Source organism: Chlorocebus sabaeus, chromosome 22, assembly GCF_047675955.1.
Source record: "Chlorocebus sabaeus isolate Y175 chromosome 22, mChlSab1.0.hap1, whole genome shotgun sequence".
In the NCBI taxonomy this organism is placed as follows: Eukaryota; Metazoa; Chordata; class Mammalia; order Primates; family Cercopithecidae; genus Chlorocebus; species Chlorocebus sabaeus.
This window is the reverse complement of record NC_132925.1, coordinates 15,848,232-15,874,814: the sequence shown is the minus strand read 5'-3', so window position 1 is coordinate 15,874,814 and position 26,583 is coordinate 15,848,232. Positions and strand designations below refer to the sequence as shown.

Below are 26,583 nucleotides of genomic sequence, written 5' to 3'. Positions count from 1 at the left end.
AGTGTTTATATGCAACGGATAATTTCATATCAGAAACGGAAGAAAAAACAGGAACATTTTTAAAATTTTCAAAATATAAGAGAAAACATAAAGGGATTTAAGTAAAATGAACAATGAAGATTAATAAAGAATATGCAACATTTCAATGTAAAGAAACACAAGATGAAAATAAGTAACAGAATAAATACTAAAAACTATATTTTAAGCAAACTTTCCTGGATTAAAAAGATATGAAATTACTTATTAAAGTAGCTTATAATATTCTTGAAAAGAATGGCTAATAATGTATATTATCATAAAATTATTGATACTTAATCACAAAGAAAATAAAGTCTCTTGGGACTTTAGACCAGGAATTGCCAAACTTTCTTCATGCAGGATCAGATAGTGAATATTTTAGGCAGTCTGCCTAAACAGACGGTAAACTGGATTCCAGTTGAGAACATTGTTTGTCAATCCGAATCTTGTTACCCAGGCAGTAAGCAAAACACCTGATAGGTAGTTTTTTCGCTTTTTTTTTTTTTTTTTTTTTAACCAAACACCTCCTCCTCCTCTCTCCAGTACTTCACAGTGTCTATTTCCAAAATGAAAAAGTGCATAGACAGTCTGTTATTATCAGTGCAGAATAAGCAGAGAATATTGCTTTCCTTAGGTCTTGAGAAATATACTAAAGGATGTGCTTCACAAAACCAAAGTGACTAGAGACCTAAGAAACACTGATAACTCTTAAAGATACAGTCACTTGCAGACTGAAGCAAAGTTGATATATCTATATCTATATCTATATCTATATATATATAGAGAGAGAGAGAGAGAGAAAGAGACAGAATATATAAGTGCTGTATGCTCTGACAATGTGGTTTTCCTTTTTTTTTTTTTTTTTGGCTTGTTTGTTTTTTGAGACGGAGTCTCACACTGTCAACCGGGCTGGAATGCGGTGGTGCGATCTCGGCTCACTCTTCCAAATAGCTGGAATTACAGGCGCCCGCCACCACGTTCAGCTAATTTTTTTTTTTATTTTTAGTAAAGACAGGGTTTCACTATGTTGGCCAGGCTGGTCTCAAGCTCCTGACCTCGAGATTCGCCCACCTCAGCCTCCCAAAGTGCTGGGATTACAGGCATGAGCCACTGCCCCCAGCCGTGGTTTTACTGTTTTATAATTGTGGTTATTCTCTATAAATAGAATACATAAAAATAAAAATATGAATATATAATATTTATGTAAATTAAATATAAGTAAATATTAGAAGTATCTTTATGAACCAAGATACACACACACACACACACACACACACACGGACCGGGACCTGTGCAGGTGGTGATAGTCATGAAGAGCTTCTTTGATGATGAGCGGAATGCAGAGCGGGTGAGTCTATGTCTCATTCTTAGCATGATTCTGCTGCGATGCATACCAGTCTTCAAAGCTGACACTAGGGTGAAAGACCAGCATGATCAATAATGTGAGAAAAATGTGGGTCTTTTTGTTGTTCTCTTCAAATCACAATAATAATTGTTATGGACAAAATACACTATATTCCTACGAGGCTAAATAAAGTAGACAAGAGGTTACCATCATGGATGCAGTCAAAAAAATTATTTGCAATGACAATTACCTTTATGGAACCTCTGTGGTATTTATTGACATAAAACAAACAAAACCCAAAAGGTGCCAGAAATTTAATGTAGCAGTAACTGAAAAGAATATAGAGCATTTCACATCTGAGGAAGAAGCAAGTCTGCTAGAGAATGGAAACGTTCAAAACACTAGCGTGCTCAATATTCCTCATGGTTGGCAGAGGCTGGTCGTTGAATGCATGTGAAGAAAGGAGCCAGGAAATTCAGAAGGTATACTGTAAAATGCTGATAAAAGCCAGTAAGTCTTACCAAATAGCATAGCAAATGGTATTTTCTTTAGCCAAAATCTATGAAGCGATATGCTAGTCTGTCTGTTTATACATTGTGTGAAGACCAAAGGTCTGTGATCTGGGCATTTTTCTTATTCCTTTTTCATTATTACTTTAGAGACTAGGTCTTGCTATATTTCCCAGATTGGTCTCAAACTCCTGGGTTCAAGTAATCCTCCCACCTCAGACTCTGGAGTAGCTGGAACTACAAGTGTGTGCCCCCATGCCTTACTTAACTGGATAGTTTGAAGTACCAGAGGATGTAGTGATCTATAGTTCTATACATTCAAAAGTATAATTTTCTATTCTCAGTTTTAAGAACAGAATGAAAAAATTCTATTAATGTAATAATGAAATATGTATATTTGATTAAAAAACATTGTTGACATGCACAGTGTGTGGAATATCATTATGTCATAAGTAATGACATCTAGTTAATTGTGATAATTTATTTTAAAAGAGTAAGATTCCAATTAACTCAGAACAAAATCTTGCTGGTGATGAAAAAACATCCAGATCATGTAAGAGATTTCTGTCTGAAAGAAACATTCAAAAGTAAGTATTTAGTGAATAATTTATGAATAATGAAAAAGCTGGCACTGAAATCTCAAAAAATGTTCCTTTTCTCTTGAGAAACAGGGTGAAGATTGTTTAGAGTAGTGTCTCTGTCACTCCTGCTGTCGAAAAAATCTCCATGATCTTCTTTGAGAAAAAGGAACTTCACCTAACTCAATGTGGTCTGAAGTGTCTGCAAAAACTTTGATTCCAACTTGAGTTTCTTTGCATCATTTACATCTTGAATGGGAACACACACGGAAATGAACATAATTGTGACTTGACACTTTTAATTTTAATTGGAATGCTAAATGAAGAACTAATCAAGAAAATCCGGGAGGCTTCTCCCATTTCTGAAGAACTGTCTAGAGATGTTTGGAACCACAGTTGCTTTGATCTGTGCCATTTTGGGCTTCTTTGATGAATGATGTCAAATGTCTTTTTTGTTTTACTTCCTTTGAAGAACCATGCCATTTTTCATCAAAGCCCAATTCAACGCTGATGTTTTATTCCAATGTATGTGCCAAGAAGAGATCTGGATGTTGGATAAGTGCTTCCCTTTATTCTAAGTGTGGGAGGGGATTTAAAATATCTTGAAAAAGAGCTCCGCAACTTTTCTACATTTAGGGAAGCCTCATTAATGAGAAATTACCTTTTTTGTTGTTGTTGTTATAGATCCTAAAACATTCAATTTCATAGCATTAATGCAATTGACTCTAAGTTGCAATTTTACTCATAATCGAAGAAAAATGCCAAGGAGTGACAGAGTTATTTTGTAAGAACTCTCCCCCCATTCATATGGGGATAGTTGATTTGTTTGGGAAAAAAAATAGTCTTTGATATAAGCCATGATAGTATATCTTTAATGACAGTTTTCATGGTGATGCTTTTGGCTCAACCCATAGACTAATCCAGCGATAAAAGTTACAGCTATCATATTTCTGTCTTCTGCTTTTAATGAGCTTCATGTGTCCAGAAATGCTATCTCTGAAAGATTCATTGGGTCTTAAGAAACATTTGGAAATATTTCATTGAGGAACAGCAGTCTTGTGTTCTGTCCTCTTTTATTTACCTCATCTGATGTTAGAGTATCTTTCCTTTCAGTAATTATGGTCAGATATGTCATGTTTCTCTTTTCCCCTGAGTTCAAGAGCCATATTTTACCATGGATTGGTCTCTACATTTTATAGTTTTGGAACCTGGAAAACCATATCAGTTAGTGTTTGGTGACATTCAAGAAAAGTCTTTATTCTAATCTATTCTCAAACTACAAATAGGCTTTTCCCTCTCCCCTCTCCCAGTCATGGATGAAGCAAACTCACTTGGATGGAATTGCTTGCTCTCTTCCTTCTCATCCAAGAAACCTTCTGAAACTTCTTTTCTTCATTGTGGTGGAACAACTCCAAGTTCCTGGATATTATGTAAGTACATAAGTGAATACCTGTTTGTCAACACTACCCTAATAGACTTTTTCTTACAGGTACCTGCTGATGAATAAGCCTGAATAAATATCAAGCCCTTTGAGGAATTATATTTTTATAAAAAATTGTGTGTACTTCCAGATTTTATATATATTTTACTTTGATTAGTGACACTGTCATTTGTTTTCAACTTACTTTCCCTTTTTACCCCAAAATTGTGCATTTTTGAGCCAAATAAACTGTAAAGTTCTGAAAACAAAAATAAATGTTTTGGTTACAATGCAGAACACCTTTTAAACAGTAGATGTCTATATTTACTGTAGCATCTAAAATATCTTTTGGTTTTATTTTCAGTTAATTTACCAGTTATGGAGATTAAATTGTTTACATTGTCATAAAAAGTGTAAATGTTTTCTCTAATTCATAAATTAAAAAGTTGTGCCAAGTAAACAAGAAAAGGAGGAGGAGAAAGAGGAACTAAAGATTGAGTAACAGGATTATTTACAAAAAGTATCCAAATGTTGATATCAGTCTTTCCTACTTTAAATTTCAATTTTGCTTTATCATAATTACCTTAAGGAAACTCCTCTATGTTATTAGATTTATTTTTTCAATCCATGGGAAAGCAAGAAACTACTTTGCCTCTGTATTCCCTGGACATATGAAATATATGAACACAGCAAATATCTTAGAATATAAATTATTTAAGAATGAATATTCATGGTTAAATTTTATTTTACATCTTTAACTATTTAATATGTTTTATTTAATATATTGCTTTAGATGTGGAATTTTGTTCAAAATGTAACTTTGTAAAACTATTATAAGAAAGTTTATGCAATGAATGTTTGCTTTCCACATTTTCTTAAATTTATCTGAAATAATATTTCTTCTAATATTTCATCAAAAAATCATTTGTAACAAATTGAATCTCAAAAACCCTGTAGCACTTATAGTCTCATAAACCTATAGCACTTATAAAATTCTTATGTTTAATTCTGGAGATAATTTATATAGGTAAAACTTCTTGTGATTCACAGAATACTGTAAAATATCTTATACACTCTCAACTTTTAAATTTATTTTTTCTCTTTCTGTCCTGTTTCAGTAAATTGCCTTTTCTTCTTATAGAGTAAGTATAAGTTTATATTATACTGAAATATTTATTGCAATTTTACATAAAAATCAAGGGTCACTAAATTAAAAGTCCAGGAGCCTATGGGAATAAATATTTTTATTTATTTTTATTTACAGAGGTAAATTTTTGTAATTTGCTAAATTAGTTCCCTTCCTTAGAAACTTTTTTGCAGTAGGAGAAACAAAAAAACAAAAACAAAAACAAAAACAAAAACAAAACAAAACAAAAACCTGTTTGGTTTGGTGACTTCTTATGAAGGCAGAAGAGGTAGAGACAGAATTTCTTTTGGTATATTTTTGGAAAACACTTCACTTTAACATTTTTCAGATCCCCAGCTAGTAATATATTCTTCTTTTTTGTAAAGTGTGTGGTAACGTTTTAGATGATTGATGATCTGCATACCTTTACCTCTCCATTTGAGCCACACAGAATGACTGTGATATTGTACTGGAAAAAAAGACTTGGTATTACCCATGCATCACGCTTTTATTTTAAGACAACTTGGCACAACAATTAGATACATTGTGTATTATCTCATGCATATAAATTACCTATAAATTAGGAAGATTTTTATGATTGACTTTAAAACTTAGAAATGTAAGTTGTTTTAATTTATTGGCTTCATTGTTTGGAATTCTTAGACTCAAACATAGCAAGATTTTCTACAGAAATTAAAGTGTAAGTTAAGAATGTAATTATGAACTCTACCTTAGGGGCAAAAGATTATTTCTGATAAATATATTTTGAAAAAGTTATTTTTTCTTCATAAAATTCATAAACTTTTAGTAAATAAATATCTGAATGTTCTCAGAATTGGAACATATACCTTCAATAAAGTATCTGTCACTGTGTTAGTGTATATCACTTCAATATAATTTAAGGTCACTTAGTTTTGATAGCTTACAGCAAAGATTGATAACCCTTATTCTTTATTAAGCTGCTTTATTGAAGACCATCAAGATTTAATTTTTAAAAATCTTACCACTTGGTCGATAAATGGCTTATGAGTCCTGTTCTTTTCTAACTTTTCTAATTAATCTGAATGTCATTTGAGAGGACAGGGAATAGAAGAGTTGGGGAAAAAAGTCCTGCAGGCTAACTCTTACAAATATGATTTTTATCAATGTCAACTCCCAGATAATGCCATCTGTGCTGATCCCTAACCCTTTCTACTGTAGTGCTTTAAGTTGTCTTTCACTTTGATTTATCAGACAGCTGACCCTGGCCTAACCCTGTCAGCTTTAGTTCAGAGGAACTCTCACAAAAGATAGTCCTCTGATCTGACAAATTGATTGGCTACTAGGAAGTTTAACTGGAAAGGGATCTCCCTAACAAGTGATAAAGTCCGTTTTTTATTCCCAGCTGACAGCTTTGGGTATGTGAATAGAATTTATAAAATGTCCAGCAGAAGAGAAGAAAGCATTATGAGTAATTTGGAAAGCTAAATATAGGGGACGCAATAAAAGGCCCACAGGTTTCTGTTTAATGGTAGGTCTGAGGGTTTCAGCAACTATATTTTATTTAAGAGTTTTAAGCAGAGGCTAATTGAAAATGATCATCCTAATTAGAAAACAAATATTAAAATTCTCTTAGTGTTTCCCAGCTGACTTCAACTGGAGCATAATGATTAGGTGTGAGGATAATAAATTACAATCTATAGAAAAGCTATTAATCAGATTAAGAAACAGGTTGACACAATATCCTTTCCCTGGTGAAGCTGATGAGTAACTTCTGCCTATGACACTTTGATTCTTGTCACATAATTTTACTATTCTCAATCAATACTCTAGTATATTTTTATCCAAAAGGTGTATGGCATTTATGGTTGAATTTCCCTCAGGTTTTAAGAAGAAAAATGGAGTTTACATTTAAAAAAGTTGAAAAAGTGTTAAAAAGCCAATTTCAAATCTAAAAAAATCCATTCTCTAAACTATTTCACAATTTTAATTTTACCAAGCTGCAAAAATTAGGGCCTTTCCTGCCTCCCTCCTTCCCTCCTTCCCTCCCTCTCTCTCGTTCTTTCTTTGTTTTGATGGAGTTTCGCTCTTGTTGTCCAGGCTGGAGTGCAATGGTGCGATCTTGCCTCACTGCAACCTCTGCCTCCCAGGTTCAAGTGATTCTCCTGCCTCAGTCTCCTGAGTAGCTGGGATTACAGGCATGCACCACCACATCCGGCTAATTTTGGAATTTTAGTAGAGACAGGGTTTCTCCGTGTTGGCCAGGCTGGTCTCGAACTCCCGACCTCAGGTGATCCACCAGCTTTGGCCTCCCAAAGTGCTGGAATTACAGGCTTGAGCCACCACACCCGGCCATATTATTGATATTTCTTTCCTGCCTTCCTTCTACTTTATCTTTTTCCCCCTTATCCATTGCGCCCTTTCATTTTTTTTTTTTTTCTGTATTTTCAATCCATGAAAAGTATGTACTAAATGAACATCAGCCTATATAACTTTTATTCTTAGGAATATTTATGGTGACTCACCTCCTTCTCATGATGTATTCCCAAAACAGACCAAAATCAAGGATAGAGAAATTGATTTCATGTTTTGATGGAAAGAGCTTACATCACTGATTCAACATTGGGAGGCAATGGAAAATATACCTTCAGCCCTCATTGATGCCAGGAGCGAAGATGTGGAGCCCAGAGGAAAGGAAGTCATCCTGACATGAAACAGTTAAAAATTATCCATGATGATAATATCAAAATTGAGAGTCCAGCTGTGCCGCAGCAAGGATTACACCGAAGCAGTGCTAACCCTACTCCAGTAAAATCCTGTGGCCCTCTGAATAGCCATGCTAGGAATGACATGACTTTGTAGGTTTCCTCAGTACCTACCCTTCTTTGACTTCTGTTTTTATTCTAACTTGACCCTCTCACCTTCCTGGCAATCATGTTGGCCACATGGAAACATTCTGTTTTATTCTACATCTGCCAAGGTTATCCAGAGTAGGTTTGCATTATATGGAGTTTTCTCATAAGATGTTGTTGGATAAGGGAAATAAATACTTTAAATTGACAGACTCCAATTTTAAAATTAGGTATCTGAAATAATATTGGAAGCATTTTCCAAGAATGAATACAGGTCTATTACTTGTAAGGACACAATTATCCTTTCAGTGACGATGTTAATTAAATTTGTGAACAGCTTAATAAACATTATAAATAAACAATAAATAAACCCTCTATTTACAGTACCTAGCATTGTCGTGCATAGAGTAATTTTTCAATAACTTTTTAAAGATTGGCAATAACCAATACATGTAATTGCTTATCTTATTCAAGTCAGATATTAGATTCTAGGATAAGAAAAAAATTGACTGGAACTCTTTTAATTTGTTATAAATTGAATATATAAACAACATATTAATATTAAATAAATTCTGTTTGTAAAATATTTTTATGCTTTAACTTATTTTAACGTGATTTCTTCTATTTTTTTTAACGTTCACCACTTTTTAAAAACTACAAATGTTTATAACTATTTCCAGCTTTATTAAGTAAATCACTACTTCCAGGAAACTGCTAAGTGTAGTAATATACACCCTTCATATTTTTAATGTTTTAATTACCTAATATGTTACTCATAATGTTTTCTTCTTAAGGGTGATGCTAGATATTGGTTTAATAAGAAGAAAATAAAAGGAATTTGACAAAATAAAGCAAGAAAAAGGAAATAAAACCTATCAATAATATGACCTAGGATTAAGGAAATGTTAAATTATATTTAACATTCTGAAATATACTAATTGTATATTTAAAAACAAAGAAAAGTAAGGATGTGTAATAGAATATGACCCCTCAACATACTTTGTATATTAAAAGTCAGGGTAGGCCAGGCGTGGTGGCTCATGCCTGTAATCCCAGCACTTTGGGAGGCCAAGGTGGGTGGATCACCAGGTCAGGAGATCGAGACCATCCTGGCTAATACAATGAAACCCTGTCTCTACTAAAAATACAAAAAAATTAGCCAGGCATGGTGGCAGGTGCCTGTAGTCCCAGCTACTGGGGAGGCTGAGACAGGAGAATGGCTGAACTTGGGAGGCGGAGCTTGCAGTGAGCTGAGATCAGGCCACTGCACTCCAGCCTGGGTGATAGAGCAAGACTCAGTGTCAAAAAAAAAAAAAAAAAAAAGAAAAGAAAAAGTCAGGTTGGATTTTGTCTTTTTCTTTTATATTAGATGGAGTTATTTGTTCCAATATTCAGATATTGATATATCTGGTGAGAAGGATAAAACTGAGACAGTAAACTATGAGTGTTTCTGTTGCTGAGAGTCCTTGTCTGCTAAATATCCCCACTTCATGTGGGTGGAAATTTCACCAAGGACCTCACCACTTGACCTAAGTTACTATTTGGTTGGAGCTGCCATTGTCTACCCCCAACATCTAGTTACCAAGAAGTATCTAAAGTCTGTGTGTTCACCCTCAAAACAATGACAACAGCAAAGGATCCTTGGGCATACCGCATTTGGGGAGAAGGTACTTTGGAACTGAAAAAACAACAACAACAACAAATTAGAGCACTCCAAGCTGATAAGGTAAGAAATGGTCAATTCTGTTAGATGTATGCAATGTTTTAGAAACAAGGGTTGTTTTAAATTTGTTTTAAGTCCTAATGGCAAAAAAGTTTCTGAAAAAGTAAACTTCAATTGTCAAGGCAATCTATTACTAGGAATAACATTTTCCCCGATAATTTATTTTAATGAGGAGCAATTGGGTTTATATTTAGCTATAACTTATTTCTGTCTTTGGGGCAATCTGATTACACATTTGATTGTCTCCTTTTTCATTTATTTCTCAGCTCTTACTTCTGCCTTAAAACGATGGTGAGTATTCACCATTCTGTGCTGCTTCAAACATCTGCTCACTGCATGGTGGGGCTGCACTTCCCAGCCCCCACTGTATACCTGATATTTCTAGCTAACGATTTCTTCCTTTCCTCATTTTACATGAAATAATCGTAGCCATTTCTTTCTAACAGCTTTTGTGTTCTGTCTCTCAATTTCACAACTGTTCTAGGTAAAAGTAACAACAGTCATAGTAATAATAATAAAAAGAGTGAATATTCCCTTTATGTTGTTTTGACTTAGCATTTAGCTTAGACCAAGAAACACCGATGTTCTCAAAGAAACTGTCTTATCATGAAACTCCTTTTTGTTTACAGATCCAACTGGAGACATTTGAGTATGCCAGTCTTAACAAATGTGCTATAAAAAACAAAGATATTATAAGAGTAGCATGGTTTGTCAAATAATGTTATTGGAAATGCTACAAAATCTGAAAATAAAGTACTATACTTTCCTCTTTAAATTTTTGATTAGTCTACATGTCAATTTGCATTTCCATATTTAGCAAGGTATAGAGTATCTCTTGATTTAGTAAGTGAAAAGATTTTTCATTGACAAACTTTTATTGAAAAAATCTGTACATAAAACATTATAAAAGTAGCTTGAACTACAGAACTCTAATAGAATGTTATTAAATTTGAAAATATTTTGGTATGTATTTGTATGAAGATGTATTTTTTATTTCTTTTAATGGAAAACTGAATTGAATCACCCATTTTCTAAAAGTATCTAGTAATCACTATAAAAGCGCAGGCATCGAAAGCACAGACTAGACACCAACATTAAAGGTAAATTTTTAAATATCTCTGGTATCCAACTGATGTTTATAAGAACTGGCATTTTTGCATACTTTAAAATAATGTTTGCATTTTATAAGCTGCATATTTTTGTTTCAATCTGCTTTTAGTACTATGATGTATCAGGTTGAATCATTCAGTCATGCTGGTTTTGATCCACATGGTTTTCAAGCCAATTGAGTTATTTTAAGCACAGCATGAAAGAAGAATTTTCTCTTTAATCCAAACCATTTGCTTCACATAATGTCAATGTATACATGACAGAATTAGCAGAGATTTTGCCAAGTATGCTATGATATACAATAAACAAAAGGCAAAGTACAAAATTATTCTGTTTTTGAGTTAAAATTATTCCACCTTAGAAAGTGTTTTGAAGTAATAATTCCTGAAAAAAATTTAACTATAGTTGCATATAATAATTTTGTACAGGTTTAATATTTGCTTGTACTGCTACAAATGGAATGGTGTTTAAACAGAAATGGCATTTATTTCTGTAGTTCTTGATGATCTTTCAGGTACATATAATAATATATCCTGTCCTCTAACAATTATGTGACTAATTTTTCATAATACTGTTATTAAACGCATACATTTTTTCCTCTATCTAAAATCAGTCTTGGGCTATTTAATGTCATTCATTTCACATTTCACTGGAGGGGAAAACACAAATAGTTCTGCTATCCTGTTTTGCCCATGAATTATTTCCTAATAAGCATTGCCACATCAAATATAAGTGGATTGGCTTTAGAAGGTTAGTCAAACTGTTCTACTATTTACCTGTGAAAATTGAGGTCATGAGTTCACATAATGAAATGAATTCCCTTACACAGTATTTCTGCTAGTTGCTAAGTCGTGGCTAAATGGATCCTTTTAGAAACAAAAGAGCATGTTTTTGACTCAACACATTTATATGGTTTAAATGTGTCCCTCCAAGCTCGTGTGTTAGAAACGTGTGCCCAATGCGTGTTTAAGAGGTGATTAGGTCGTGAGAGTTCTGCCCTCGTGAATGGATTAAGACCATTATTGCAACTGTGATTTAGCTATTGTGAGAGTGGATTCCTGATAAAAAGCTAAGTTCAGACCCTTTTGTCTCTCTCTTTCTTGCCCTCTCTCACACTCTCAACTTCCACCATAGGATAAAGCAACAAGAAGACCTCAACAGATGCTGGTAGTGTGATATTAGACTGCCAAGCCTCCAGAATTGTGAAAAATAATTTTTTCTATAAATTACTCAGTCTATGATATTCTGTTTTAGCAACACAAAATGGACTAAGGCAGAAAATTAGTACCAGAAGTGGATTTATCGCTATAACAAATACCCAAAAATGTCGAAGCACCTTTGGAACTGGGTATTGGGTACAGACTGGAAGAATTTGGATAAGCAGCCTTAAAAAACTTAAATTGCTGTGAATTGAGAGTTAAAGGCATTTCTGGTGAGGGCCCAGAAGGAGAGAAGAACTGCAGGGAAACTGAACTTTTCTAGAGGTTACTTAAATGGTTGAAATGAGAGTGTTGGTAGAAATATGGACACTAAAGGCCAGTCTGAGGAGGTCTCAAATGAAATTGAGAAACAAGACACTGGAAGCTAGAGCAGAGGCCATCCTTGTTACACAGTTGCAAAGAACTTGTCAGAATTGTGTTTCTGACCTAGGGTCTTATGCAAGGCAGAACTTAGGAGTGCCGAGCTAAATTATCTTGTAGAAGAAGAAATATCTAAGCAGCACAGGGTAGAAGGTGGCACATGGCTTCTTTAGGCCATTTACCATAAAAGGAGAGAACAGGAATGATCTAAAGATGGAATTTATAATTAAATAGGAAGCAGAAAGTAAAAATTTTGAAAATATTTAGGCTAGTCATGTAAAGAATGAAAAGGCAGGTTTAGGAGAGGAAACCAAGGGTGTGGCCAAGTGACTAACCTTTGCTAAAAAGATTATGATTGGGAAGAAGGGAGCCAGGCAGTATTAATCAGGACAAGGAGGTAAAACACGCAAGGCATTTCAGAGATATTAGGCTGCCCCTTCCATTGCTGGTCCAGAGCAGAACCTTGAAGGCAGTTTTCAGAGAGGAGCCTGTGGAACCTCAGTATTCACCGTCCTGTGCTGCTTCAAACATTGTGGTGGAGCACGTCTCAGCCCCTGCCACGACCATAGCTCAAGAGGGCCTATTGCAGCTTGGCTCCCCACACTGGAGGGCACAAACAGTAAGCCTTGGCAGCATCCATATGGTGCTGACTCTGCAGACACACAGAGCACACAAGCTGTAGGGCTGTGGTGGACTCCACCTGGATTTCAAAGGATGTATTGGACAGCCTTGGGGTCCAGGCAGGGCAGAAACTTGATGCAGGAACAGAGCCACCACAGAGAGCCCTCACTAGGGCAATGCTCAGAAGAACTGTGGGGTCAGGGATATTACATAAACTCTAGAACTGTAGAGCTATCAGCATAAAACTCCAGCCTGGGAGAGTTGCAAGCATGAGATTCCAACCTGTGAGATTTGTGGTGTAGCCTGTGTCCAACAAAGACATATAAGTGTGGCTGCCTGAGACTTTGAAGGCCCACCCCCAGTCCAGCACGTCCCGGAGGAGGAACATGGAGTTAGGAAATGTTTTTGTGGAACTTTACAATTTAATGTTGTGTGCATTGCTGTGTTTAGTACTTACTTGGAATCTGTTACTCCTTTCTTCTGAATTATTTCTCCTTTTTGGAATAGGAATGTCGATCCTATGCCTGTTACACCATTGTATTTTGGGAGTAGATGGCTTACTTTGATGTCACAGGCTCACCTCTGGAGGAAAATTTGCCTCAGGATGAATTGTGCTTTGAGACTCACCCACATCTGATTTAGAGGAGACTCTGGACTTGGAGTGTTTTGAGTGAATGCTTTAATAAATTCAGAATTTGGGGTTATTGGACTGGAATGAATGTATTTTGCATGTGAGAAGGACATAAATTTCCAGGGCCAAGGGTGGAATGCTGTGGTTTGAATAAGTCCCCCAAAGTTTATGTGGTGGAAACTTAATCTACAGTGCAAGAGTGTTGACAGCAGAGACCTTTTACAAAGTCATTTGGTCATGAGGGCTCTGCCTTCATGAATGTAATAATGCCATTGTTGTGGCAATGTGTTCCTGATTTTTAAAAATGAGTTGGGTTCCCCTTTTGTCTGTTTCTCTCATTATTTTACCCTCTTAACTCTTAACATGGGATGATGCAGCATAAGGATTCCTGCCAGATCCTGGCACCTGGATACCGGGCTGCCTATCTTTTAGAACCATGAGCAGTAAGTTTCCTTTCTTAATAAATTACTCAGTCTATGGTATTCTGTTCAGAAACACCACAAAAAGTGTTCACAAAACAAACTCATTAACCCAGGTATTTTCTGGACTCCTAATAGCATTGCCTTAAAATATATACATTTGTATAAAAATGGACACATAAGAATACTTTGCTAAACATTTTGTTATCTGTTATCTATAGGTCAGAAAGTGCTTCATATTTAGTCTTCTCTGAATATTGTAACATGGAGAAATGAATACAATTATTCTTTACAAATGGAAAAACTTGAAGTTGGTTTTCAGATGTTTAGTAATTTTTAAGGTTATTTTTGACAGATGACTTTTAGAAGAGCAGCAACTAAAGTAAGAGTAAATATCACTTAAATGTCAATTAGTGACAGATAATTAACCAGATGCTCCATGGGGAAAGCACATACAAATTACAATAATTTTTATAAGTTGCCAAACATACCGTAGAGATAAAACTTCAATGAATTATATATGTTCTCAAAATTCTATTAGGTTAACAAAATGAAATGCAAAGATATTAAAAATATATTGAAAACTATTACTGCAAGTTTTCTTAAAATATAACTGATAACTTTATATTTGTATTTAACTTACTGACATATACAAAAAATATTGTTAGTTGTGCTTGAACATTATGGCTATGACACTTTTGTATGTTCCAGTATCTCATGGAAACAGTTTAATTAATTAATTAATTTATTTTACTTATTCTGATAGATCTTGCTTTCTAGTGAAATATTAGCAAATATATGATACTGGCTTTTTGAAATCATATTGTTAGGTACCTACCTCCTATAAAAAGCAAATAGAAACTTCTTCTATTCTTAAAAGTCTTCATGATATGAGAATCATATATTACTCTTCTAAATAGATAATCATATATTACTCTTCTAAATGGATACATATTTCTGAAGAATTTTATGTTTAGTCAAATTACATAAAGATGGGACTTATTACATCTAAAGTGATATCTCAGTCACAAGTTAAACATCACATAAATTATTTGTTAGTAAATTAAGCAGCTTTAAATCTTCTGTCATCACAATTCAAGGAGACTTACCTTCTAAGAAAAGCACACATTCAATCTGAAGTCATTGCGTGACTAGCTCTCCCTTGGGTAATGCAATGCCCGACAAAATGTTAAATACACTAGCGTTTCATGGTAACAAATAGGACTAGAAAAAAAAAATCATAGTTAAAAGACAGTGACAGTGTTGTAAAGATCAACACCTTTAGGTTTCTCAAAGGTAAAAGACTTGCTGTCATAATCAATAATAGCTGTGAGCATATATGGCTCCTCCAAAATGGCATCACTAGGAATAAAATTAATAACACAGAGACAACAGTAAAAGCAATAAAATTGGTCGTTTCACCAATTATACAAAGTACACTGATTCTGCATAAATAATCACAAGCAATTTTTTGGCATACTCTTACTACAGAATGTATCGCTCAGCTATGACCTTTTAATGAAATTGAGATAAAATTGCAAAGCAGACATTTAACTTATTTCAGAGACAGAATTGCATTTTCTTTAAGAAAAAAATAAAACTCCTATTCAGTATTGTCGTAAAGTCATTTTACCCTTAGTATTTACCAAGTTATGCTATATTTTGAAATATTAATGCATTGGGAAGGCAGTAGACTACAGTAGGCTGCTCTAATTTTCAGTCCCACCACTTACTAGCTGTGTGAACTTGGACAAATGAAGGGAGTGTTCTAACCTTCATGTCCTCATTTGCCAAATGAGGATAATAATGGTGTGACTCTGGGAGAATATGGGTGAAGACTGAATGGAATTTGGTAGCATGATCCCATGAAATGATAAAAATTTATAAAGAATGTCTGTCACAAAGAGCTTCTTTTATGTGGAAAAAGCATGTATATATTACATAAGCGCAAACTTACTTGTTTAGCTTATTATTTTTGTTTTGATTTTGTGTATTTACTTCTGGCCACTCTGCTTCCCTGTTTCCCCAGGCAATATAGGATAACAGTAGAATCCACCATAATATCTTATTGACATATATCTGTAGAAGTTTATATTGATGTACACCCATATATACGTCACAATTTTAAGTTTTACAAAAACAAACTGTTTTTTGCATTGTGCTATTTTTTTCAGAGATAATTTCTATAAATTATTCCAAGTCTTCTGAGGTAGCTCTTACACCTTTTTTAATGACGGTATAATATTTTCTAGAATATACATAATTAGTCCTTTATTGAAGACTGAGCATTCGCTTGGTTTTAAGGTGATTTCCCCATTACAAAATTATATACTAAAATGTTTAAATGTCAGTAAGTGATGCCTTTGTTTTTATGGGTTATAATATCAGGTTTTGAATTTCTGTGTTGAAATGCACGTGTTTATTTGAGTTTAGAGACTGTACTAGAACACAAGTTCTGCAGAGAGCTTTGTTGCCATCCAGTAATATGTCCCAAGTATCTAGAAGGGTGCGTAGAATTTTTTATGGTTCAACAATGTATTCAAAATGCCTAGATGTGTGCCTATATTTTATTAAGCTCAATTTGTATTTTTTGAATAAATGAACAAAAGGATGTAATATTTCATATTTTTAAGACCAATGTGTCATTTTCTCTACATCCCAACCACCAGAAGATTTTGTAACTCTTGTATATTTTAAATTTTTTAATGAATCTGAAAGGAAGAGAGTCTACCTTGTTGTATTTAATTTATATTTTCATAATATATTTTATCATCTCATTTCTTGATAATTTGGGTTGCTCTTTTGTGAGTTATCAATTAAAATCCTACCTGTTGTTTTATTTTTTCTCAGTTTGTAAGAGATATCTGTATTACTATAGAAATGGACTCTTTAATCTTTCTTCTGCCTTATTTATATATTTCAGATCTGTCATGTATTTGCTTATTATTTGATATTCTTTGCTAAGTAAATGTTTTGTTGGTGTTGTAAATTCTGAAGCACACTGAGTGAAAATGCTACATATAGAGTTCATATTTTTCTTCAAGGTGTTTTATTATTTTAATATTAAGTTTTGTGTCTATTTATTTTATAAGATATAAAATACTATAAACTTCTTTATTTTCTTACAGATAAATATCCTCTTATATAAAGTACTCTTTAGTACCTTATCTTTACTTTTCTCATAGAAGGTAACTACTTTAGTCATAGCTCTATTCTGATAACTATAAATATAAACTGGGATCTAAGTACAAACTCTTTATTTGGTTCCACAGATTTTTTTTTTTTTCTGTATCTGTACCAACATGACATTTATTAAATTAGTATAGCATTATACATTTTTCTGATACTAGGAAATCTCATCACCCATTATTATTTATCTTTGCAAAAGATTATTATCTACCTAGTATTCATTTATTCATATGAAATTTAAGATAATTTCAGACTACTTCATATTTGACTTCCCAAACAATCCTATGTTGGCATTCTAGTAATAATTACATTACATTTTTATAGATCCTGGAACATAAGGAATATTCTACAATGAATGTATTTACAGTTTTTCTTAAACTTAAGAATTTTTCAGTGGTAAACATTTCTATTAGCTAACTAACTTAAACCACTAAACTCTTATAAAAAATCCATACTTATCTAAATGCTCTTTGAATTATTTTCCTTAGCAATTTAACTCCAGGCCTGGTGCAGTGGCTCCCGCCTGAAATCCCAGCACTTTGGGAGGCCAAGGCAGGCGGATCATGAGGTCAAGAGATCGAGACAATCCTGGCCAACATGGTGAAACCTCATCTTTACTAAAAATACAAAAATTAGCTGGGCTTGGTGGCCCGTGCCTGTAGTCGCAGCTACTCAGGAGGCTGGGGCGGGAGAATTGCTTGAACTGGTGAGGCAGAGGTTGCAGTGAGGCAGAGGTTGCAGTGAGCCGAGATCGAACCACTGCACTCCAGTCTGGCAACAGAGTGAGACTCTGTCTCAACAAAACAAAAAAAAAAAAGAAAGAAATTCAACTCTAGCTTCTTATGAAAAACGTAAGTTCTTGGTAGAATAAAATTAACAATTTCAATTAGTTTTCTTCACTGGATTCAACATCTCTAGCCAGCAACATATGTATACATCTTTAACTAATTTAATCAGTCATTGTTAAATGAGTTATTAATATACGTAAATCTTTATGCAACTCTTATTTACCCCTCACAATAAAATGATGTTTTGTGTGTGTGTTATATCTTTGGTTTTGATTTTCTGGATTTTCTTAAGCAAGTAGATTTGTCAGCTTCATATTACTGGCTGAAAAACTACTTGAACAGATTGTACATAAAGTTAACAGTCCTATGGAAATAATTTCTATTTTAATTGTATAATTTAATACAATAACAAATAAAAGTTGAGAAAAAGATGTAGCATGATCTACTATTCTTTTAATTTTATTCTAGGTTTACATTTTTAGCATTAATAGTTTTCAATTGAACTATACTTAAATTACCATCTAAATTTTTATTTTTACACATTGAAATTTTTAAGAGTCAATGGACCTACAGTCCACATAAATGTAAACTTATTAATTGATCTACCTATCTATCCATACTTTCACTTTTAAAGACACCTAATAATGGTGATAACATAGAATTTGAATTAATAAAGAAATATTAGCCTGCTGTGTCTCAAATGGTCTCTTTTCATATTATTAGCTTTGTTTCAGATATGTTGCATTTACTAAAATTTACATATCTTCTCCTTTTTTGGTATTTCTTTAAATACCTTCTGCTACAATTGCACATAAAAAGAAATAAAAGATGTCAGCAGAATAAAAACACATAGTAAAGGTCATGTGTTCAAAATTGAGTGGTATCATTACTGGGAAAACATAAGATTCATAGACTACAAAGATGTTACTGTTATCCCTAAAACAATGTAGTTTTATATATCTAAATTCATTTCCTTACCACTCAAAATATCTAGCTGTGCTTTATTTTACTTATCCATAGTTTTATAGTAAATCCCCAGAACTAAGTAGACATTTCTGAGACTTCTAGGATTGTGATTTTTTAATTCAATATTTGTTACATAAGCATTTATTGAAAATAAGCACTGTGCTTCTTTGGGAAATACAATGGCTATCAAATCATAAAGCATAAAATGTAGAGGATTAAGCAGAAAAAATATATTTAATGGAAGAAGCAAACACTGTTACCATCCCATATGGGAGAGAAACCACGTCTAGGGTGGTGATCAGGAACCTCCCTACAGGGAAATAAAAAGTAGAACAAGTTTAGGTATTGATCAGGAATGTTGAAGGACGGGAGAGAAAATGGCTTTACCTTCTCTCTCTTTCAAGAAGAAAGAGCTAGTAAATGCCTATGATAACGAGAAAATATCAGATAAACTGAAACAGTATGACCAATATAAACAGCATAACTGAAGTAATAAGTGTAAAGTGAAAAATAATCCATTTAGCCTAAAATCATAAACTGAGCAAACGGTACGGAGGCGTTTTGATTCTATCATAAAAGCAGTGTGATATCATTGGTAGAACAGACACGGTCAGGCTTGTATAAGTCATACCTCTCGGTTAACAGTGTGGAAAAAGGATTAGAAATATTAAGAGTGGAATATCTGCTGTGAAAAATAGAGAAAGCATAAAAGCGTATCTTCTTTTATAAGCTCCCCCATATGTATGTATGTGCATTTGTGTATATGTATCATATATATAATATATTTCTTATTGTAGTCTACCTATGCTTATTGTAATCTATAGAAAAATGATACCAAATATACAGCCTCTTCAAATTGTGCAACAGAATTGTTTCGTTAATAAGTTCTACTTTGTTTTTTTCAAAGCATGCAGTTTTGGGATTTAAACACCCAGGAAAGTCATCTTGCCCATTAAACTTGATTTTGTCCTAAATTCATGGTTATGATTAATCCATTAGCCATCACTCATGCCAAGCAGCAGTCAATGGATAGAAAGCAGAAAATTATGTCACATACATTAATTTCTACATTCCATGAAGTTTTTTAATGCTACAGTTACTTTCTCAAAAACACTTTGACATTTTGACAAATATGTAGAATGATCTCTATTCCTCTTGCAAACAAAATGCATTTTACTCCAATAATTGATCATTTCACTCTAAATTATGATCAGTTCTGGTTGAATAAATGCAGTTATTTGACATCTGCCAACACTAATATTTTTCTTCCAATTTTATCTTTACCTCTTCTAGTCCAGCTATGGAATTTTTAGTCTTTGTAAGAATAATATCTCATAATTAAAATAAGTTTAGTTGCCATATATAGTTTGCTATATATTCTTTTAATGGTCTCTAAATGCATTGTCCCTTTTAGGCAATTCATTTCTAGAAACTTGATATTAACAACATATTTCAAATATATATACTTACTAAGATACTTTGTAGAATTCATATATTTACATATACTTGTTCAGTAGTGAAGCCTCACCAATATTTATATTGTACACTTATACTATGTATATAAGACTAAGGCTGTGCATTTTCCTAATTTTAATTAACTGTATATTATTGTTTTAAAGAGTTTTCTGTAGCACACATGATTTTTATTTAGAAATAATGCTTTTTTCTAACCAATATTTTATTGGAAGTAACTAAAATGAACAAGTTGTACAATACAATTAAAATTCTTCTTCTGTATGTTTTTAGTTTTACTGCCTCTCATCTATATCAGAAAAATGGGAGCCTTACACATTCTTTTTTTCATTTACATAATTGAATAGCTTAGTAAGTGTTCTTGTTTTCACATTTTGTCTCATTCTTTCCTATTGTATCTGGGTTACTTATCTACCTAGTGCCATCCTTGACTTTTTAAATTCATCTCTTTTATACTATTGCAAATTTTGAAAATAATATATTCTTGTTAACACCTATCCACAGTTTGTGAGACATATAAAAGTTAAGCTCTCTTTCAAAAAGTTTGTTTTATACAAAAGTATGAGATGCTGCAGTCCCTCCGTACTTTCATACTCATTTGGATATTTTTATATCCAAGGCCTTTCATGAGCTCTTATATATAGAACTTACCAGTACCACAAAGTCATTTATATCAAATTTTCCAGGCAATTTTTAAACAATTTGTTTTATAAAGAAAAGATTGAAACTCCAGGAATGGAAAGGAGTGTAGACTGAGGGAATGGTTGCAGGGTGGCCGTGGTGGAATAGTTTTGGAACATCGTTAGAGTGGAAATTCTGTGTTGCAAATGCAAAATTACAGCCTGTTACATAGCATGTAAGATCTTTAATCGAATGGATACTTTTAATAAATGTGAATTTTCCCTTAAAGAGTGCAGTATATTTCCTAAATACAGCCTTATCAGGTAATCATTGTGTGAATAGAAGTGAAAACATACAAACTAGATGAAGTTGAAGACTACCGTTCAAGTATTTACTAAGAGAGGACTTTGCTTCTTGCAACTATCCAAACTACTTGGCTTTTATTGGTTTAAACAAGTAAATTTTATGAACTGTTTTTATCATAAAGTGAGGCAAGCAGAACACTTTTTTCCGCCTCTCTGCCATCAGTCTACTATTTAAAATCTACAAATACAGAGAAGCAATTCAATGGGAAGGCACCTAACTGTTCTATTAAAATCCTCTGTTTGTGTCTTAAAATTTGAACTAATATTTAGTATTGAGAACACATAGACTATATAAAATAATTAAGATGTTCACATATTATTTGTATTGAACTATAAAGTTTCTCAATATTTCACTTCTACAAAAATGATCAGGGAACTGTTTTTGCATTTTCAGTCTTTGTTACTGACTTGTTCTCTTGGAAAGCTCTTAAGGTTTTAATAATATAATTGTCACTTTATTAAGTTGATTTCCTAGAATAAGCCACCTGGCTTTAGCAACTACATTTGTATTTTCTAGGTACTAACTCTCAATATTTACAGTTGGTTTTATATATAAGATATTACATTTTGGAAAGAAATTAATGTGACCTCTTTAGCCAGTGTAATGACTATAGTGTCATCTTACATGACTCACATACCTAGCTTTGGATTTACTTTCAAGATCAATTCCAAATCCAAGCTTTGACTGGATTTTCCAAAATAATAAACCCATCTTTTGGTGCATCGGTCTCCAAAGAATTTTTCTGTGCATTTTGATGTGCTTTGTGTCAATGGAGTTTTAGAACATATACCAGTATATATACTTTATCATCTCTAAAGGTGACTAAGCAAAGAGTGAGTCTGATATCAAACATGTGAAAATAATTGAATTTGATTATAAAACAAAGGAAAATAATTTAAAAGGTGACTCTAGTGAGTAGGGCAACATAACTTGGCAATCATCTTTATTTAATTCATAAAGCGATATTCTGCATGTCTACTTATGTGTATCCATTACTCTAAAGCTGTGTTGTTCAATTCAGTAGTCACTAGGTGTATGTTGATATTGAGCACATGAAACGTAGCCAGTTCGATGGAATTTTCATTTATATTATTTGAATTGACTATTTAAATTTGAAAACAAGCTGTGTAAAATAAGTTTTTGATTAAACACAAGTTTATTGGTTTGGTATAGGTACATTTCACTTTGATCACTGCATTCTACCAGATTTTATAGTTGTCGTCCATGTGGCAGATGCATAAGTAGTTTCTGCTATTACACATAAATTTTCTTCTAGAAAATGTCATTGTATCATTTCAGTTTAAATGAATCTTTTCAATACAATGATTTAATGTTGTAATGCACTTATTTGAACATTTCACATAGCGAATTAGAGTGATACTATGTAAACTCTCAGATTTTGATAATGTAATTGTAAGTACTAATTATTTTAAAGTGTTTTTTATACTTATTTTCCTTCAAATTAAATTATTTTTCTCATTGAAGTAAAAATGTATGGTCATATTTATAAATTTAAAACAAACTACTTCTCCTATGGAATTGAGTGGAGATACAGAAGCTAGTACAGATTGAGCATCCTTAATAAAAAAATGTGAAATCTGAAATTCTCCAAAATCTGAAGTTTTTGAGTGCCAATATAACACCACAAGTGGAAAATTCCACATCGGACACGTTATCTTTTCACTGTATTAATGACAAGTCATATTTCTTACTGTTAAGTACTTATGTCTGAATATGCATAAGAAAATAATTGCTTATCCATAGCATAAAAATTCTGTCAGGAATGACGGGGTTGTCAAATAAGCACAGGTGATCCAGATTGGTAGATGAGATACACACTTTTGCTTTCTGATGTTTTAATGTAGGCAACTTTGTTTCATGCACAAAATTATTTTTAATTTATTTTTAAATACTGTTTAAATAAAAGTACACCCAGGCTCTGTGTGTAAGGTTTTAGGTGAAGTGGTGGTTAAATAAATTATTATACCTAAAACAAGTTGTTATTTCAGGTATGGAAAACTTTTCAAACTTTTCAAAAACTTATCAGGAATATTTTACAAAGCAAAAGATCTCAATAAGTTATCAAACAATTGTCTACAGTATACAAGATCTTTCTACTAATATCAATAATCAATTGATTCAAATATTGAAATAATGTAAGTATTTTTCTTTAGCCTAAAATAAACAGAAAATAAAAAGCACTCTTCAATTAATACATTGGTTATGTTTTATCTCCATTTTTGCAAGGAAATGCTGTCAATTTGTGGCTTAAATTATTCAACTTTTGTCATAAATTATATTCAACTTTTGTCATAAATTAAATGTCATTAACATATGTCAAAGAAGAGAATCTGCTAAGCATAAGGATGTTATTTTCTATCACAATGGGTGGTGCCTCAGTTTCAACTAGACAAAATTTGGGGTTAATTAGAATTCTAAAACAGACTGCGTTCCTCTTCACATTTTGTTCTACTGTTAGAAACACATTGAAAATATCTATACGTTTTCTGAAGCAAACTTAATGAAAAGTTTTATTGATGTTTAGTTGTTAAAACCATTTAATATGTGCATGCAAATGTGTAAATCATCACCAGGTTTTGCAAATCTTGAAAGAAAAAGAAGGTAGTCAACTAACAGTTTTTGGGTTCTTTTTCAGACAGAGTCTCACTCTGTCACCCAGGTTGGAGTGCAGTGGGGTGATCTCAACTCACTGCAAACTCTGCCTCCCAGTTTAAGTGATTCTCTTGCCTCAGCCACCATAGTAGTTAGGATTACAGGCATGCACCACCATGCCTGGCTAATTGTTGTATTTGTATTTGTAGAGATGGGGTTTCACCATATTGGCCAGGCTGGCCTCGAACTCCTGGCCTCAAGTGATCCGTCCTTCTCGGCCTCTCAAAGTGCTGGGATTACATGCTTGAGCCACCGTACCCAGCCAATTAACTTAATGATACTGTGTTCTCTACCAATGATTGTTGTTTGAATGGCAAAAAAGAGTTTCACACAGATTTTCTGTACGGTAAATTCCAATTATTTTCTTGAAACAAGAGAAATGCATGCATTCGATAGTTAAGACCTCCCTGAAATTCAAGTGATTTATACTTTCTCACCAATATCATAATATATATGAAGCTAAATTTAGTACATTTCTGTACTGAAATATATGCAGAAAGTGAAATTTTTCATAATACAACTCTATAATAACATTTCTCTAACAGGATAAATATGCAGAAGGTGTTTACTGCAATTGACAGTGTCATGTAAATTGGCTGCAAAGCTACTCTTTTTCTGAGAAAATTTTGAGGAATGCTTTGCTGATATTAATAAACGGAGTTTATTTTAATTTATCAAATGCCTATTTAAATTTAATGCTAATACTACTGAGTTGACACAGTTAGTAGATTGATTTAATTTGGGAAGTGGTAATTTTGGAAATGTTACACATTTGCTTCTAAGTTAAATTTCCTCCTTCCAGGCGCAGGCTATGGCTATGACTTCCCTCGTGTCTGTGCTGGCTGCCCAACTGCTCTGTCCCCCGCAGAGCTGCCGCCTGCGCTCTTGCACCTTCCACCGCGCGGCACTTTGGAATCACCAGTGAGACAATTGTGAAACCAGCTTCAGTTTCTGAGGAAGAACTGTTGAATTTAATAAATAAACTGAGTAATGTTGATAATTAGATGGCCACCTTGTTCAGTTGCCTCTTGCAGGGCACACTGATGAGAGAAAGATCTGCAATGCTTTTTCTCCAGACAAGGATGTTGATGACTTTCCTGTAATGAATGTAGGACTAAAGTGTTTAGACCAGTATTCCATGTGACTGGCTACCCGATGGGATGTGCGGGAAACAATTAAGCGAACTGACATTCCAATCCTAGAGAAGATTGTGGTTGTGGCTGGAAGGCCAAAAATTGTTAGAATGCCCATTGTAATGCCACTGCACATAGATGGGGCACATGAACGTCCCAGAGATGATGCCACTGTTATAATATCTCCTGGATACTCTCCCAAACAGCAGTTGAAGAAACATAAAATTTTTGCAGATAGTGTAACATCCGCTGCAGGCATTCCAAGCCTGTTCACAATAGATATAATCAAGGAAAGAGCAGCAGTTATTGATGTGGGAATAACCAGAGTTCAAGATCCCATAACTGCCAAACCCCAAATTGGTTGGAGATGCGAATTTTGAAGGAGTCAGATAAAAAGCCTGTTACATCATGCCACCTCCTGGAGGTGTTGGCACCATGACGGTGGCGATGCTAATGAAGAATACCATTATTGCTGCAAAAAAGTGCTGAGGATGGAAGAACAGGAAGTGCTGACGTCTAAAGAGCTGGGAGTAGCCACTAATGAATTGTTGTGTCTTCTATGTCAAGAAGAGCACTCCAAGCCAGCTCAAGAAGCAAAGCAGGCCAATAGAAAGACAATACATTTTATTTATTCTACTGAAATGGTTTAAAATGATGCTTTGTATTTATTGAAAGCTTAAATTGGAGGGTGTTTGTGCACAGAGCTCTGCAGTACCTCACCAGGGGTCATTCCAGTATGCAGGGGCGTGTATCTAGCCAAGAGCAGCCATTAACCCAGTGATGAGCTTGGGAGACGTTTGTCATATTGAGATGGACACTTAACTCTGTCAAACCACCTCGGTTACATGTTTGCCTTCACTAGGACTGCCTTTCCCAAATCCTGTTCCGATAAGAGTTGATACTCATTTTAGGTACAAAAACTTCTGGGTTCAACTGATCAAACTAAAGGAAAAGTGTTGCTAGACAAAATTAGGGAAAAGGTGAAAAAGGAAAAAAACGGTAGTAATTGAGTAGAAAAAAATTCCTCTAACTTATGTGTGCATTGATTGGTAACCAGATTTATCTAAGTAGAACTGGATTGGCTAGGAAAAAAGAAAAAGTACCTATTAATCGTTTTCCTAAGCTGTCTTTTTGAGGCTTAGTCATTGGGAAAATGTTTAGGATTGTTTAGGATTGTTCCTTGATATTAGTCCTCATTTTATGTATGCTACCCTTCAGTAAGTTCTCCCTATTTTAGATTTCTAGGATTGAAAGGCTTACTTGATATATTATTCTTGTGTATTATCATATTTGGCTTTGCTATATACTTTAACTTCATTGTTAAAGTTTTGTACTGTTAGGGAATATCTGTATAGTTTATTTAATATATCTTAAAACCTAATTTTGAAAAACAAACTTGGCTTGATAACCATTTGGGCAGCTTGGATAAGTATGAAACTTACTTGCCACCAAAGAATTGCCAG

General features: G+C 33.6%; 1 pseudogene; it reads left to right on the top strand.

Moving 5' to 3' along the window:
- Nucleotides 1-1,327: 1,327 nt before the first annotated feature.
- On the top strand, nucleotides 1,328-25,770 carry LOC119625710 (bifunctional methylenetetrahydrofolate dehydrogenase/cyclohydrolase, mitochondrial pseudogene; annotated as a pseudogene).
- Nucleotides 25,771-26,583: the final 813 nt, after the last annotated feature.